The sequence below is a fragment of the Ischnura elegans genome, chromosome 1, assembly GCF_921293095.1.
Source record: "Ischnura elegans chromosome 1, ioIscEleg1.1, whole genome shotgun sequence".
Taxonomy (NCBI): Eukaryota; Metazoa; Arthropoda; class Insecta; order Odonata; family Coenagrionidae; genus Ischnura; species Ischnura elegans.
In genome coordinates, this window is record NC_060246.1 from 115,766,033 (window position 1) to 115,785,106 (window position 19,074).

General features: G+C 39.7%; 1 long non-coding RNA gene across 1 annotated transcript in view; it reads left to right on the forward strand.

Moving 5' to 3' along the window:
* The window catches only part of LOC124168706, a 167,731-nt gene that overhangs the window by 67,971 nt on the left and 80,686 nt on the right, over window positions 1-19,074 (forward strand). The window contains exon 2 of the long non-coding RNA XR_006866979.1: window positions 3,763-3,847. This is a non-coding gene — a long non-coding RNA (uncharacterized LOC124168706). The remainder of the gene's footprint in view (window positions 1-3,762; window positions 3,848-19,074) is intronic.

A 19,074-nucleotide genomic window follows, 5' to 3' on the forward strand; every position in this document is an offset into this window, starting at 1 on the left:
CGGCCTGGCGAGGTTACTTTTCAGAGGTTGGGTCTACAATTCACCGATATTTTTTCTCTTCGTGCACTAGCTTTTTGGAATGATGAAAGGAATGAGTTGGAAGGTTTATGAAGGGATAAGCAATCAGAAGGGGGCTACCAGTAGCTAAACATTTGATTTAGTATTTCGAGAGAATTGGAATCCAACTCCTGTTAATGAAAAGATGGGCATCGATTTCTCATGATTACAGAAAAATAGTGAGTCGCCAGAATCGATGCATATAGTTAAGTCTAACAGATTGTAAACCAGATCTTCGTGACATGGGTGTGCACTGCCAAAATAATCATAATTTGCGCCTGAAGATGATGAAAATTCATTGAAACCCGGGTCGCGCTCTGATAAAAAATAGGTGGTATAAGTAATTGTCTGATATCCAGGAAACATAATGGAATACCACAAAGTAAATAAAGAGTCAGTGAATTTTGTGGGCTGCCAAGCCAGACATCGAAAACGAGTCCATCTCGCGGCACCGCCTCCCATTCAGCAGAAAATAAGATCGGGATATACTCGGTCGTAGAGTAAATGCTCAGTTTTTATACTTAAAAATTTACTAATTACTCATTTTTTCGTCGTAATTGACTAATTCACTCCGTTGTGACTATAGGCGTAGATGCCAGCGCGCGCCGCTGAAAATGCACACCGACACTGCCGCCATCGAATTCTTACTGTTAGCGCCCATTTATGCTTCGAGATGCGAGTCTTGTCCCGGCGCGTCCGTAGATTCCATGTACCTACCCTTCTTTCCTTCCTGTGCTCCTCAAATTCTTCTCCCTCTTTCCGAGTCCGCCGTAGATTTCCTTCTCGGATGTGTCCGCCGCCGCAGGCGAGTGAGTGGTTCAAGCGGCGGTGACGAAGGGGGCACGCTTGGCTTTACCTTGAATCGTGACGTCACGGAAGCTTGGAGTCATCCGGAGAGCGCTCTCACTCTCGCCCACGGTGGCTATCTGACCGTTTTTCCCGCGAAAACGCTAATCTCGTCGGCGGAAGAGGAGGAAAAGAGCAGTAGCTGATCGGCGAATCACCACCCGCCATTCCTCCTGGACGCCAATACCAATGGTCACCGCTTCTTTTCCTTTTGATACTCCGAAACTGTACCGTCGCGGAAGTTCAACCTGCATGGGTCGTTGGTGTTTTCTCGTATGGAATGGGCTCGCGTATTGTTCACCAGTTTTGTTTTATTTTTGATTTTGATAGTGTTTGAAAAATAAATGAGACCCATGTTTTTCCGTTCTGTTTTATCCGTTGCGGCGCGTTAACTAGTTCTCGATCTATTTGTGATAAAAAAATTAACGGTCTCAACTCTGATATTGATTAGTTGTCACCGATTTCTTGCCTTATTGAAAGATTCTCCCCTCATAATTTATATACCGATAACTATCCCGATATTTCGTCATAATTTATTTTTATTTTCTTTCTATCGAATTACTGGAATCAATTGTTACCTTTAGTATTTGTGAACGACCCCATTGGTAATCATGTGGCAGGTTCCTTAATATCCTTCATTAACTTATTGGCCACTATTTGATTCGTTTCATTTCACTTCAGAATTAAGACGTTTGTCTTTAAGGAGTAGGGGATAGCGGGGTAATAGCGTAAACTTAAGCATTTTTATTTTTCTTTCAATTGAAAACTTAAACGAAACAGAAAATCATATCATTGTGAAGGAAATTCGATTCCCCACCCATTCTTTGCTTCATATTTGGAAAATTTAACTTACTTTTACTTGTTACACTTATTTTACTAACCCTTACACTGCACGGTGTTGTCCCAAGTGCCGGGGCAAGACCGTACACCATTTGGTGCTATACCGCACTGGGCGGTATTGCCCCTTACTAATGATGATGAACATGATTGCAAATACTGTGGGGGGAAAAAGTTGGAAAATGTAATTTAAAGTCTTATTCCATCATCGAAATAAGGAAAACATAGCATATTAGCTTACATTAAAATTAAAATAATACCAACCCTCTAAGTTGTAATAAAAGTGAGCTAACATAAAACTAAAATTAAAGAAAATCCTTTTCTAGTTACAATTATATGTTTTATTGTAGCGTCAAAATATAAAAATCCATAATTAGTGCAGCCAAACTGACGACACGACGGATGAAGGTTGTTCGAATTATTGTGGTGTTCCGACTATCGTGTGTTCGGACCATCAAGGTTCGCCTGTACTTGGGAGGATTGGCAACTCACACATTCAAAGGTCCTTCATAATTCACATAAGCATTTTAAATTTCAAGTTGCTCGGAAAAGTTATAATACTGTATGGGGCATTATCGCCTGTACTTGGGAGGATTGGCAACTCACACATTCAAAGGTCCTTCATAATTCACATAAGCATTTTAAATTTCAAGTTGCTCGGAAAAGTTATAATACTGTATGGGGCATTATCGTTAAACACGGGGCAATACGTTCAAATCCTTGCGAATTGCACGGTATTGCCCCATACAAGGCGTACGGAAATGTCCCAAAACGACATGACGCAGCATTTTCAACCCACACCTAAAATGAGATCTACATAGAACTTGTGTTTGGTATTAAATATAGCTAATGATATGGACTATTCAAAACCACTAGTTTGAATATAGTCACTATTAACATGTTTCCCTTATCTCAGTTCGAGTTAGTCTTTAAAATTATAAGAAAAGTTGACAAAATAGAAAAACTTCCGCAATATACACGTGCGTTAAGGTTGAAGCTCGCAGATTGTCTTTATCGGTTTCGGTTTCCTTATGCGGTGCATTAGTACTTCCAAGCGCTCACTTCATACTCCAGCGGTTCTAAAATTATGGTGCATGGTACTACCCCGCCGTATGGTATTACCCCGGTCTCCCATACCTTCTGACCTGTTGGAGGAACATCAGATGCTTACCTGACATAGTAATGGGATGGAATTTTCTGGGGTTGCATACCGAGTGAGGCGTAAGAGATCTATGAAGGGTCCATCAAAACGATTCTAGTGGCTGTGAACGGATGATGTGATCCGCAGTTATCACTTAGATATTGTTTGTCTTATAATTCGGTGGGAAAGCCGTAAAACTTCATCCTTCTGATATTTTATATTGGGAGCATTGTCAGGTTTCCATATTATTTTGATCACTTTGCTAAGTTGCGTAAATCTGTACCATAAATGGAGCAACTTTTTATAAAGAGGACTGTTGAGTGAAGCACCAGTTCTGGGCTGGATGCCGCTGCAGTACCCTGACTGACTAATTTCTAACACATTTGCTAGTCATATATCTAAATCGTCGACTGTAGATTGCTATTTTTTATGAATTTGGGATCAATATTTTGTACTTTTTGATAAGTACCGTAGTTTTCCTTTTAAAAATTACTGGGGTATGCACTGTGTGTTCTTAAATGATCTTTCTACTATATCTAATTTATGGCTCTTGGTTTTAATCCTGAATTCTGGAGACGTTGATAGCACAGAGGTTCCATGGCTGCTTAAAATCTATTTGGCTGTTACCCTATTATATGCCACATGATTAATCATGATTTTATAGTTTTCTTCGCTCTTTTCGGTCGGGAGACGAAAATTCCTGACCCATTTGCGTTCGATATCTCTATCTATGTATTTGAAACCGATAGTTCATTTATCTTTCATGCATTATTATTTAGAATTCTTCATGTATTAAGATTTTGGTCTCTGTGATAATAGTGAAAAATGGATTGTGCTTGTGACTGTACGCATGCTAATATAATTTTCTTTTTATATTTTAGGTACTTCAGATAGCTCTACGGATGTTTCGTAAGAAGTGTGCTTCTTGGTAGTCGTCTCATGTATGTGCAGTGAATGTGACATTAAGTGAGTATTATGCACTTTAAACAAGAATAATGAGGAGTGGATGAAATTTTTTTCTGTATGACGTTGAGTACCTCGTAATTTTCTTTATGTGGCCTTGTTTCAATTGTTTCAGTAGAAGTCGAGGGCTTAGGTTGCTCGTTTTCCGACTCAGCGTCAGATTTCAGCTCTCAAATGCGAGCGAAGCGGGCTCGATCAATGATCGGAGGTGCGATTCTCTTTGTCTACATGGCTTTATATTAAAAGTGAAGTTCTAATTTTGATAACCTCTGCTCCTCAATTTTTCTACTATGCATTTTCCTTAATAACCGTATGAATAATATTGAATTTTGGTGCTTGCTTCGAGATTACCAGAGCCTCTTTTCGTTTCTTACTCCCCTTTACCGTTCATTTTTTAGCGTAAAGATTAATAGAGAAAACTCATCACTAGGGAAGGGAACTAGAAATATGTTATGTAAGTTCACAAAGAACCCCATAGAATATGCTTTTGTCCTTAAGTTAATTCAGTAGCACTATGTACCTATGCACTAATACCTAATAATTTGATAAACATGAAGAAATTTGATCTTGACATGAATTGCCTCGAGATATGTGGGTGAAACGTGCTAGATTATCTATCGCTTTCCTCCTGTACCTGTGTCAATGAGTCGCATAAATTTGTGAAAGTATTGTGGCTGAATTCTAGCGTTCTCTTGTTTAGTGATGATATATTTTCTTTTGAATGTATTTTTCGGCGTTAATGCCGTTAATGCCACTTTATGAATTGCCTCGAAATACTCAGAGATTCAGTCCATGATTCTATCACCAAATTGAGGAGTGAGGGTGTTAGCAGTTAACAGGGACAGTTGCGTGTCATGTTTTGTGCGTAATAGTCCCGCCATCGGACGGGGCATTACATTCGCTCCTCAGAGCCGCCTTTCGTCGTTTACTCGCTTCGTACCTCTTCCACCCCCTACCATTACTCTAGGCGTGGTGGGGGGAGGTGCTCAGTTCACCCCGGCCTCGATTTAATCGCCTCCTGGGCCCTAACAGCGCACATTTTTCGATTATACCTCCTCGCTCTAGCCACGACCGGCGCACGTTTATTAGCGACCCATTATTCTTGCTCTCGCCGCCTCCGCATCGTCGCTCCTCCCTTCCGCCGCGCGAGGGCGTGTAGCGGTCAGAGCGCTTTGGTAGGGGGCGCCACGCCGCGCCGCCGTTGTCTATGTGTGCGCGCTTTCTGCGGCCGGCCGGTCCCTCGCTCTCTCGCACCCAGAGGCACGGTGAGTGGGGGCGTGGGGGTGTTGGTGTTACGGGAGGCGAAATGCGCTTTCAAAAGCTCGCTCTCGGCGTGAATAATTCACGGGTGGAGCGGCGGAGGGGATGGGAGTGTATTAAGCGCAATGCAAACCCTCCCGTTGAGTCCCGCCGCCGCCTTAGCCGAGTCGCAGTCCTCAAGTTTTCATGCTTGAGTGAGGTCGTTACACGGGTCGCCACTCTTAATGCATCCAGAGGCTGTTCCTAATTGTTTCAGTAGTTTTTATCCAATGAGATGGTGTAGCACTCCGCGATGGGGGCTCCGCGAAATTCTCTCTGTAAAATCAACATTTTTATTCCCCTATAATTCCATTGAGTAGCGAAATGGAATACTTTAGAGGCCTAAAATTTCAAAATATTAGAATTTATGGTGAAGAATGTATGGTATGGTATGATAAAAGTTTGCCCATAAAAATTCATTTTTAGCGGTTTTTGGCTATGACCCAATTAAAAGCATTTGAAGTAATTACCAAAAATGTCCGTAAAACTGTCTGTAAACTTAATGTATAATAAGATCGCATGTACTTTATTAGGTTCAAATTTGCCTTAGAAATGGTCTAAATTTTCTCGGAAGTGTTGACATAATTCGTATTAATTTGAAATAATTTCATGATTCCCGATTTTGTGTGCATTCCAAGTGTAAATTCTTGATGCATGGCTCGTAAATGATGTGTTTAAATATTAATATCTTCAATGGAATTAATGGGAAATGAATACACGTATTAAGGGTGTGTAAAATAAAAATCAATATAAAGTCTTGCCAGAATCAATATTTGCATTTATTATTCAGCGAGTGGTTTTAATGAAAAAGGCGAGGGCATAATTAATTAACAATAGAGCGATTTTCAACAGGTCAACTTCCTTAAAGTTAAATATTAAAAATTTTCGAAGAAAACAAGACATAATCGTAAACCTTTCACCCTCCAAAGAACTTGGGTGATAATTTTCCATCTGTTTAATCACGCTCCTTATTGGGAGTTCGGGAAGGAAATCTTTCTATATTCCCCTCAAGCCTTTTCAATTCATTTCAGAAAACAAGCAATAAAATGATAATGCAAGGCGTAATATTTCCGATTCAACTATTGATCTTGTGCTCAAGAATGTGAATACGAAGGTAATAATTTGAATTTGAACTCGTGTATAAAATTAATTTTGGGTAAATCATCTTTTCAGTAATTTTTTCAGTTTCTCGAAAAACAAGAACAATTTTTTTGTCGCGAAGTTACAATCACTAATGCATATTTTGTGTATAAATGTTTCAATAGTCAAATGTTTTTGGCATAATATTAGTGTATCGGAGTATCAGCTATACATGATAGATTCTTTGGAATAACATCTCTCTTTGAAATAATCTAAAATTTTCGGTCCTATCCCTTTTTGTAACTCCCCTCTTTTGAAACGTCGAAGGAATATCCTGTACAGTGTACAACTAACTTCGCCAGAGTTTGAACTTTTTCTTTCCCTATAATTTGTGCAAAGCGTTTTCTTAGTTTTTGTTGTGCGCGGGACACCGAACTTTTAACTTTGGGAGGATAATATTTCTTCATTGCCTCCGGGAACCTTGAATTTATTTTGACCTTGAACCGAAAGCGAAGAGTTTGCTTACTGTGAATGAGAGAGGTACTTGTGTGTGTGTGAGAGAGAGAGAGAGAGCTGTGTAAATAGAAGTCGCTGCGTGCGTTGGTGTGTGCTGCAGAAGCCGAGGGAGGAGGGAAGAGGGGCGGAAATGAAAAGGGAATGGGGGGTGGAGGGGAGCCTTGCTAGGACAGAGCCCTCCCTCCCACCCTTGCTTTTCAGCCCCCGACACCTGTTCGCCCTCACGCCCCCCCCCCTTCGCTCCTCCGTCGACAGTTTTAAGGAGGCTGCTTGTATTTGATGTTAATCGATACCGACTGACGCTACAGCAAACGGGGACCTCTTAAGATTCCGCTTTGCGGGACACTCGAGGGAGAAGATGGGCACTGGTAGGCACAAAAGGTATCTTGTCTTGTGTCTGAGGCGAGCGATATACCGCCCTTCCATTTTTCATTTTTAACTGACGAAGCGAATAAGCGGAGTCCTCCATCCGCTCAACATCCTCTTTCTTTGTTTCTTGTCCTTTTTGTGGCACAGTGGTTTCTCGGAGTGGTCCTCGCTATCGAGCGGTCTCTGAATAATCTTAGGGTAACGATATTCACGTCGGAATTAATCGACTTATCATTTGTTTTGCCGAAATTGGGTCTTTCATTCACATTATATATCGAAGAAGAATGTTCATTAAAATAATTTGAAAGATATAAGGAAAAGGCAAGGCGAAGAAAAAGTTCTCCTTTCAGCCATTCTCTGGGGGCTTAAATACAAGAAAGTTACCGCCTACATCTCAAGGACGTAATCCAAATTATAGTTAGTTTGCTCTTTCATGGTGAACTTTTTATTTTGGGAAGAAATCGCTTGCGAGAGTATAAACAACAACGAACAATGCGAGGAATTGCTGGAAAGCGGTTACCCTCTCGATATGCGCTTGTGACGTCATCAACTTATCTGTGAAAGGCCGTCGAATAGCGCGAGAAAAAGGCGGCGGAACGATAAACTGGTAATCGCGAGTCTTCTCTTTTCACAGTCCGTTACAATCGAATATTGAAAGAACATAATGAACCAGCCCATTCTGTCGTCAATGTCTTATACTTATGTGTATCAGTTTTCAGGAATTTCAATCGAATGTAAACCTGATGGTTTTTATGCTAAATTTTAGAGGGTGAGATGAAGTGGTGAGTGAAACGCCGGGCTGTGCATACATGGTGTAAATGGTACATTCAGTCTCCAAACCTGCGTGAGCCTTTGGTTTCCTAATACTGTCGCCATACTATTTCTTCGGAAATATGTATCCAAGTTGAGGGAAAGAAACTGATACTATCCTGCGTGTATGAAGTTCACTCCCCTAGGATTAGCGCGGGAAGTGCTACTATTTCAACTAGCAAAGCAACCATTTGATTGAAATTATTTGGTGAGATGTTGTTTCGCCTTTCATCGCTGAGCGTGGTTTATCTTCTGGCTGGCGGCGTTTTTTTTATAGTAGCGTACTTATTTATTTCCTTAGGTAAGAATGTTTGCAAGGTAAATTTCGGAGCCAAATCCATACTAACTCATCCAAATACTCCCTTTCTACGTAGTGAATTGTCTTTAAAAGCACATTTAAAACCTCAGATACCAAATCCTGAAGGCTTTCGTCTTTGTTTGACTTGTTTTATGGATTTATACTGGATTTAAGTTGCTGTATGACATGATAGACTTCAATGTTGTTTTTATGAATGAAAAATCATTGAGTTATTTGCTGTGTGTGGTCGTTTTTTTATAGAAAATATGGATCCCTTAGATAGTGTTCTTGAACTGTATTTTGCGGTGCGAATCTCTCAGTGTTTCTATTTGCCCATTGTCTCTACCTCTACTGAATTTTGTTGCTTGCATGCTGGTAAACCCTTTTGTGATTGTTTCAAATGTTTATTCAGTAGGCGTAATTAATTTTGAAATTTAATTTATACCGATCAACGCAGAAGTAACGTTATTATTGTGAAATGGGGTAAATCAATTAGATTTAAGTTTTAATCCAAGTTTGCTGTGCCTTATAGTCGTCAGAAAACAGTTAAAATGTTTTTATTTCCCATGCTGACTAGATCAACGGAGTTAGTTGGTCCGTCATCAATTGCCGACTATGTTAATGGTTTACAATGGTTTAGCTCATTTCTCCCTTTTCATAGAAATGAGAGACGATGAAAGTCCTGTTAACATTTCGGCTGTGTATAATGTATATCATATTATAAGCAAGCTGTAGGGAGGAGGTATCTCCAATGGCTGCTTTAAAAGAAAAATTCAATGCAAAATTGGGAGTGGAATGAAAAATAACGTCGATCCGCAGTGACGTGCAGCTTAGGTAACACGTTCCAAGAAAGTTAAAATGTTGTACTTACCTTTTCTGTTTAAGAAATATACATCATGAAATCATCATCATTAGTAAACAGGACAGAGACAGGTTTGACGCAGTTCTCTATTCCTCTATCCTATCCGCTAGCCTTTTCATAGTGACGTATTTCTTCTCTTTAACATCCTTTATAATCTGTACATACTACGTAACTCATTCGGGGCCATCCCTTGCCCTTCTTCCCTTCTACTTGTGTTTATATGATTGTTTTCATCAGGCTATCATAATGTGGCCAACTAAATTGTCCCCTTCTCCTCAAGGATTTTAGAATATCCAGGAAAAAATTCCCGCCATAGAGTCGTATTTACTGCTGGTGTCATTGTGGAATCCTAGTGTTCATTGGAGTTTTACGCTGTAATAGCGATAATGGTCTATTTTCAATCAGATGTAATCAGTGACTGAGATATGAATCAATCGGCGTGCGCAATGATCAGTAGAAAGTATCAGATGGATCTTTTTGGCCGTTTTTTTTGCATGGTATCATGCGGGTGCATTTCGAGGCTTGAATGGACCATTCTTCCCCTTGCGTCCTCATCTCAAGGTCCCTGCACCCCTCTCTTATTGGTCCTCGCCGTGGATTCCATCCCCCTCTCTCCCCGCTCCACACCCCGGCGCTGCCCGACGACGGGGAGAGAGGGATCGATAGCACCCTTTAAGGAGAAAGTAAGGAGCAGGAGGTGCGGGTGCCCCCCTCTCCTATTGCCTAGGCCGCAGCAGAAAGTGAAAGGGATATGGATGAGGTTGGGAAGTGGAAGTGTTTTACTCGTTCCCTTTTTCTTCGCGATGTTGGGGTAAATGGGGTATTTTTATCGCACCTCCTTTTTTCTGCAAGATCCGCTCGAGAAAGGCGGATTCCCTCCATTTATTAATATTTCAAACCCTCTTTCATGGTGTGCGGCGGTGCGGGACTGGTTTTAATTTGCCTCCAATGTCTACATTTGTCTCGGAAGGTATTTTTTTCTGCTATCGTTTGTTCTTAATCGTTAGTAGGTTGTTCAGTTCGTGGGAAATCTGATTTTTTTTCATCCAGAGAAAAAATTGAGAGAAGAAAATATTTCCCATAATTTAATCGAATTAAAAAGGAAATGGAAACTCATTTATTAAATATAATGTGGGGTTATAATAGGCTTATTTTTCCAATTTACTTTTTACTACATAAGACTTTTTAACTAATAGTTCATTACCGAATTTGATATTTGGATTATTTTAAGTATTTTAAATCCCCTTACGTAGTTGGTCATCATCTTTTGTTAGAGGAAAAGTTCTATAAATATGTGAATGCGTTCCGTTGGATCGTATGTTTTCCTGTCTGGGGGTTTGATATATGGAAACTCCCACAAAAATATTCTTGGGTTCGTACCTTATCGTCAGAACTTAATTTTATTTTTTAAAATTTATTTTACTCTTTATTTTAGTTTGTTTATTTGTTTTATTCATTTCCAATTTCTCCGTAAATAGTACATTGTGGCCTTTACAACGGGTTTTTAACGTTAACAAATCACGACACAAACATCTATGCCCTGGGTAGGGATTATCTACCCAGGCGGGATTTGAACCCACGACCTACGGATTGGCAGGCGAGGACTTAACCCCACCGCCACCGAGGCCGGTAATTGGAAACCGAAGAAGACCCGGAGAGAATCCAGAAATTCTCAATTAGCTTGTCCGGAGCCCACTTTTTTGCGATTGCAAAAATTCAGCGGTGATAATATGCCTGGCTGGAAATGGCAATCTAGTCGAGAGATGAATTGCTCGTTCGTTCAATGCGGTTGTACCGTTGGTTTGATAGTCTGCACTCTCAGTGGAAATTTTCAGTAATCAGTGTACTTAGTATGCTGATCGTTAATATGGATATAGAATTTGGCTGGGAAGGTTTTGGTGAAGGAAAGCTTGGTTTTAAAAGTTGTCGGAAGAATTAGGTACGGGTATTGTGGAGTTTGCGTTTTTCGCGTGGGCGATTGAATTAATTTTGTGCTTTCCTGTGTCATGAGTGACCTCATTCTAAAAGGTGGCTTGTTCCTTCTCTCCATAAAATTTATCCCTCGTGCGTTTTCAGTGGCTCAGCAGTCACAATGCATGGAGCTCATATGTCAGTCTTCTCATTACCAGAGACTTTTAGCACACGCTCGCATGTTATGTGGCCATTGTAAAAACGTGTGTTTGTATCTGTACGTCACGCTTGCGTGCTAATTTGATATTATAATTAGTTTGGTGTTTTTGTCACTAATTAAATGCATCATCTTATTATATCGTATTAGGGCTAGCATTAATAATGAATGCCTGATCTTTTTTTGTGTATTAAAACGAATTTCGTTCTTTCAGGTGCCCTTAATTTTTTAAAGATTTTCCCTGCGTACGGCAAGGGCTTAATAACAGACAGTGCGTAATTCAAATATATCCTTGGTATTGGAGTTAACCTAGATGGCTGGCGTCTTGTGATAAAAACGTATTTTCAATAGCATGAATTTAAAGTTTTTTGAATTCATGATGTTGCGAGTATCCTTGCTTACAAGTATTTTTGTAGATTAAAATCATTTAGGAAGTGGCGCACGTAGATTCTCATGGCGGAGGGTGCCAAGATTCCCTCTATTACATTGCACTCCCTAATTCCCGAATTCCAAGCTTTTCCGGAGAATTCGTCGAATATAGTTGGGCGATTTCAGCCCTTCGGGTGTGCCTCTCTCTATATCTCACCCTTACTATGCTTAACTATAGCTTGGGATGGTGGATTGAGAATAGAAGGTGGGTGAGGATCAATATAAAGTAATGTTAAAACGAGGACACCCCTTGGTATAATATACGACCTCGTACTTTAATATGCACTCATATATGTGATAGAGAATCACGGCAAGCCGCGACCATTCATTATTCTCTCAACTAATTTACTCATGATTCATCAATCTCATTCGGACTATGGTCCTTATTTTTTCTTTATTTTCCTCGATTGGGGGTGAAAGAGGGAGGTGGGCCCCTCGGGATCCCCTTTTTATCTTTTAGATGCCTTTAGGGGTAGTTTTAGATTTTCTGGGTGTCTCTTATCGCACGAACATAGCTTTTCATTAGCTGCACGTTTGTGTACTAGTGGGCTTGCACGCGCCATTTCTTGCGTAATCCTCACCGCTGGAGGAGAGTTGTGCGATGAGTATTCAGTCCCCTTGGCTCGCGTGATTTCGACAGCCCCACCTCCTCCTCCGCGCGCGCGTATGGCGGGTTCTGTGCTTTATAGGTGCTGCCCCCTGCCTCCCTCGTCGTTAGGCATTCCCATTGTCCGATGGCGTTTATTTTCGTCGTCGCCGTTGATCCCCCCTCCTCCTTCTCTCCGCTCGTCCATCGTCGCGTCCCCGTGGACAGATCCAACCTCGCGCCCATCATCCTCCTCCCTCGCTGTGACCTATGAGTCACGGTCTTGGAATCCTCGAGCGTTGGACAAGGGCGATCACTTGGCGTCGACGGGCGGTCGTCGCTATCGGCACTCGACTATCTATATCTCCGCGTCCGCCGTGTGTGTACCTATGCCATCATCCCGAATTCCGACGACCGGCGGCGTCCTTCCGCATTGCAATAGTCTTCCCCCTGCAGCACTCTTAAGTGCTGCTTGTCGAGTACATGGCCATTCTCACCGCCACCGTACAATAAGTCACGGAACATGGACCATATCAGGGTGTTCGCTAACAGGGAAAACGTGGAATGCTCCGATAATTCCAGTCGTGTGGAAACACTCTGAGAGTTTGGAGAGTATCCTGGAAAATAGGCTTTCGTCCAGTGATTTCTTTGGCGAAAACTAAACCATTAGGTTAAAACCTCGCGAAAACCCCGATGCTTAGGAAAAAATGTAATGTTTTTTTTAACAGATTTTTTCTTTATTTAGCCCAGAAATTTTATTCCCTTAATTCGAGTCATTCTTACAATAAACTTTTATAAAAAGAATTTTCTGTTTGTCTCCCTCAGTTGGAGAATAGTTGTTAACTTGATATTCTTCCTTTGTTCTCGGATTTGTTTTTTCATTATTCATTATCTCATATTTGGCAACTAGTTTTCGGAACTTTTCGAATGCTGAACTTCAGTTTTAGGTCACTGCAGTCTATACCATTCCATGCTGTTACATTCACTTTCGTGTTGAGAACATTTATGGCAAAAATATTTTGGAGGGGATAGTTGAGAGTGTGCGCCATTATATTATTTTTAAACCTCAGAGTAATGCATTAATTACTATTTCTCGTGTCAATACATTACATTTCATAATCGAATTATCCACCGAACTGTATAAACATGTGATACAAAAGGATGTGAACAATATAATATCAGGATGGTTTATTAAATACCATCTTATTGGTCTAGGTGTCATGTGTGGAAGCCACCTTTAGATGTTATAGGTAACATTCAAATGATATGAATACCATACCCGTAGTCAATAATTTCTACGCCATGAGCAATGTTACTCGGAAATACTTAGGTTTTTGATTTTTGAAATAAGAATATTCCTTCGGAAAACCTCCAAATCTCTGGGAATTTTTTAAATGTATACACTATGGAAGCGCGTAGAAACTGTTTTTTTATTTATCTAACCCTTATGAGTTTTATTCCTTTGCGAACGCACCGTGTCAAGTTAATATGTGTTCTTGTATCATTGTTTTATGGAGAGGAATAATGTGGTAGGGTTATTTTTTAAAGGATTTTAATAATTTTTTGAGTTCTTTTAGCCTGATTTTTTTCTGTAGTTTAATTTTTTTCTCGATGTATCGATGATAAAACCACGGGACGCACATCCGTAGACTGCATTCTCCACACATCTTTCACCTTAGCGGGAAGTTCTACAAATTTATTAATTTGGATGGCTTGTGATTTATGGATATATCCAGTAGTTTAGGGGATGATTATATCCTCAGTTAAAAAATGAGAGTAATATGCCCGATTTTTTCTATTTTTTATATCTGCCATTATTATATTATTACGAGCGTGCTGCGCCCGCTCCCAGCGGGCTTCCCCCGCTCTTTTCAATGCAGGTCCACAGAGGGATAGGCGCGTTTCTAATTTTAAAATATAGAAAAAAAGGCAGGGTCTTATCTACAAATTTAATTGGAATTTTCATGTACAAATTGAGGAAATCTTTAAACACAACATTGGAAGTAATTACACTATCCTCTGTTAAACGCACATGATGACTCATACTTACGTATCAACAGGAGACTTGAATGTGGAATCAGTCGCATTTTGATAAAAGTTATTTGAAGAATGCGAGATATTGTTGCAAATGAACAAATGTATCAGTTTGTGCGCCGTTAACGTCGGGAATATTTAGTTTTTTTTTTAAATTATTTAAAAACCAATTTTAGGAAACAATAGCAATATTTAGGAAGTAAGATATGCCGTCGCATGTTCTCTGATAAATTCTGTGCATTTTGGTTCCCCATTTGTAGAGTTTGGTTGCGTATAAGTTAAGAAAAAGGTATCTATACTGTAGAAATAATATAGAAGATTGCAAACGTGAGGTTGGTATACTGCTGCCTTCATTTCTGTTTTCCCCAAGCAAGTTCCTCCACTTTCCTTATGTTCTTCTCTTTTTAGTCCTTTATCTATCACATTAACTTTTCTCTAGGTCTTCCTCAGAGGGATTTTCCTTCAGTCTTACCTTCATTGTATTCCTAGCGCAGTTAATGCGTCTTTATGCATAGCTAAACATCTAGGCCCTTTTATGGCGTATAGGTTTGCACAGTTCCTGTTCCTCTCCTATTCTCCGGTACAATGCCGCTATAATATCTTTCCATTTCTTGGAATTGATAGAAAAACACAATGGGCGCGTGAATTCGTTACTTCAGAACGGTTAAAGCCGATTGAATGTTTCGATAAATCAATAAAGGTAGTGCATGATTGTTCGTAAATATCGTCGTAAATTGGCGTCGGTTCATCCTAAGAAGATTACCGTGATGAGCTAATGTGTAGTGGAATCTTTTCGCAATGCTACCCGTTTCTGCATTGTGACCTATGAGATGGCCATGTGATGATGATACCTTTAAAGGAGAAAGAGGTCGTCACTAGACGCGATGGGCTTGCGGGAAGGAGGAAAAAGGCAGTTACATCATTACGGATCAGTAACTTCTCTCCGATTAGCCCATGGGCATACGAGTACGCGTTATTGACAAATAAAGCTCTTTCTCTGTTATTGGAATGGCTGTTGTGTTGACTATTGGATCACGTGACGAAAACTCCCTTTCGAAATCGGATCGCTGGTTCTCCGACACTAAAGGCGACTTTAAAAGTCCATTTCCAGGACCTCTCGGTCAGGTATGGGAGGTGGTCTGGGGGTGGCGGGTCATTCGCGACGCACTCCGAATACAAATGGCCTGATTGGAACGGAGCGGAATGATTATTGCCATCCTCAGGGAGGGAGTACGGGTAGACGTCGATTTTGTGACGGAATTGCGATAGCCGGCTCGATAATAGTCCCTTTTTGATTGTTTTTATTCACCTTAGAGGCGACTGTATAGTATCACTTTAGTTTTGGAGATTTGCTTCTCCTGGGCGTTTTTTATAGTCTTTATTAGTTGTCGCTAACTGAAGTTCACGAAGAAATTTGCGAATATCGCCTCTATTTTTGTGCTATTTTCGTATGGCTAGCTAATGTTATCGATAACCAAAAGAACTGAAATAAGTGGCCTGTTTAAATCTTTACACATAATGCTCTATGGACCTAGGAGTATCAGAGTCATCATAATTAACGTTTAAGGAACATTATTGAACTTCATAAATTTTGCTATTCTCGCTCTTCTGTTATTTCTCACGTTTTCTTACAATCCCCAGTTGAGAATGGATTGAAGCATCTAACGGGCTCATAATATACCCAATTGTAATGCCATTATATTCTTGCGAAACTGTAGTGCATAGACATTACGGTAAATTTTGAAAATAACCTATACGTATAGGATAATTTAATTTTATCTCCATCGTCAGAGCGTCATCATGAAAGAAGTGTTATGAATCACCAACTTCATATGTTGGGTGTCCTGGCGCTTCATTTACTCCTTGCGTTATTTCACATGTCCGCAATAAGGAAAATTATAATTGAAAATTAAATTGCGTTTATTAGTTTATTTGCGCTAGTCGATGATTTGTAAATATTCAAATGAATATAATATTTCGTCAAGGATCATAAATCGCGCTTCTCATTTAGCCAAACTGTTGCAGTTTATTTATTGGTGATATTTGTTGTAGCTTTTTTATGCTGTTCTTATTGCCCACTGCCATTTCATTGCGTTTTGTCTAATATGAAATAATTAAGTGATTTGAATATTCATTTGGGTAGACGTCTATTTTGCGACAGGATACGAATAGTATTTAGCGATAAAGCCTCTTTTAAATTGTTAGTTATTCTCATAGGGACTACTGTCTAATGTCACTTCAGGTTTTGGAGCTTCACTTCCCCAGGGCGTGTATTACCGTTAATAAAATATTGTAGTTCATTGGACTATAATTGGGTATAAAATCATCTTGCGATGGAAACGAAGGGAATAGAAGAGTTTTCATCAACCTCTATTCGCTCAATGGCGCCACTCATTTCACGGCATTCCATTTCGCAGATGCTTCTCTTGTTTTCACGCCATATGTGATAGGACACGCACTTCAATACAGTCCAAGAGCTATGTCGCGTTTTATTTATCCGAATCAAGTGTACTTTTATAAAGTGCGCTAATTTAGCGATTATTAATCTGTATTTCAACTTATTATCTATCTGCTGTGGCTGTTTTATTGCATAATCTGGGTTCGTTCATGTTTATCGGGAACACGTGGATTAGAAAACATTAGATTGACCTACATGTTACAGAAAAATTTTCCCAGGCTCTTTGGTGATGTTGTTTCGATTTTTATGCGCTAATATGCCCTACCTGATAATGAATGCGATGTATTTGTCGCATATACCCCATTTTAAACGTATGCTATCCTCCCACTGTACGCCTCAAGCTCATCTGTCACCAATTTAGGTAATGGTATGGTAGATACTCGAATCTAACTCCACTATCACAAGTCGCGATAAAAATCTATGCATTTTCTACATAATGTGAAATTTTGAGTCTACTCAGAAATTTAAACTGAATGCGTTTTGGACAGGTTCTACAATGTTTACAGTGAGATCGTGGAAATTTAGAGCGCACCATTAAAAGAAATTAGGTTTTATCTAATCTGGTTAGAATTGATGCCGCTCATTGTTATGCATTTCTTAAATCGAGAAAGTTTTGAATTTTTGGCAATGCGTAGGACTAAAATATACACTTTTGGTTGTATAATTATTATAGCAAGTGATTGAAAATCCAAAATAACTTAAATATTCATAGATTCCCTAGAATTTTCACAGCATCTAATTTATGAAAAAAGCCTCGTATCCGTAGTAAGCCTCAATGTGACGTAACCATTTTGTTTTAGGATGGTATTGCTGTAGAAAAGGGGGCAATTAAGTTAAGTTGAAAAGGCAATTACAGAGAGGCCTTTAAGTACTCATTCACCGTAATTTTGTTTTCCATGTAACAAGCACTTTTTATGGTTACATTCATTCTTACGGTAGAACAGCCATTTCAATGGTTCCATGTGAAGAATAAAACTGGTTCAGGTTAAATTATTTAATTTATATGTTGCTGATATTATCTTCTCTGTGTGCTTAGCCCTTTGGTTTTTTGTAGACTTTTCTTTTTTTTTAATAAAATTTGGTTTTGGTGGTGATTAGAAGACCTTGGGTAGTGTGATGATATATTTTCCCTTTTTTTTACCGTGGACGTTTATTCCAACGACTCTCATTAAAGATTGGTATAAAGTGCTTTTACTGATGATATTTTTTGCCTTAAAAGACAATTATTCTGGACATATGCCCCCATGACAAGAGTGGATCATCGGCTGTTAGGGTGGGATTATTGCCGTGGCAGAATTTCAGGGAGTACCTAGGTGGCTGGCTGGCTCTCGTCCATGGCTGAAGTTCATTTGGCACTACGTTTGGCAGAGGATACGCGAGGAGATTTACCTGCGATAACCCCCCGCTCGGGTCTCAGGATGGACGGATAAAATATTGACTTTTTTATGCCATTCATGCCTGCAACCAACGTCCGGAGATCTTAGGAGAAATTTATCTAAGTCTCTTCGATCGTTTATTAGCTGGAGGACCGTGAAAAAGATATTACTAGCTTCGGCTTGTCGCCATATCTCGAGTTTTTGCTTACAACGTGATGGTCTCAGGCTTTGTATCGCTGAGGTGAGAGAGTTTACTTTTCGAAGGCTTCCATCATCAGTGGCGGACCAGTGAGTGAAGTAAATCCTTCTTTCTTGTTTTGGTAGGTGCGTATGAATGTTAAAAACTGAATAAGAATTTAGCTACTTAATGAAATGAAGGTTTTTTTTTATGATAAGTATCTCGTGTTTGAATGTAAGTTTAACAGCCTCTAAAAACAAATGAGACTAATTGTTTTTGTTTTATTTGCATGTATTGTGGTTTATCCGTTCTCAGAAAAGGGAGACCTACAAATGAATGGATTCGCTGTTTGTATTTATTTTCCGATAGTTGATGTTTTAGTTTGTGAAATTTTTCTCCTTATTTGAATAGTTGTTTTATATGTGTTCAACTATATAGGGTCGAATTAACGCTATAGCCTCAATACTTCTCGTCAGAGTAGTTAAAAATCTTGCTATAGTAACCGTTGAGTGATGTATCATATTTCTATTTGGAACCGTTAAGGATTTGTGGGTAAAGTCCGTATGTGTAGCAATGTTTTATAACGATGGCGAGCCAAGAGCCGGAAAATATTAAGTTCACCTCCGTGGAGGGATAAATTGCATTTCCACGGCGCAAAACAATTCGACGGATGTGATGGTACTTACCCATATGCAATTTAAAATACTAGATTTCTTAATATCTACAGGGTGTTTCAGGAGGAATCTCTAATACTTCAGGAGGTGGTAGGGGAGACAATTTAAAGCATTTATTGTCCATAAACATGGG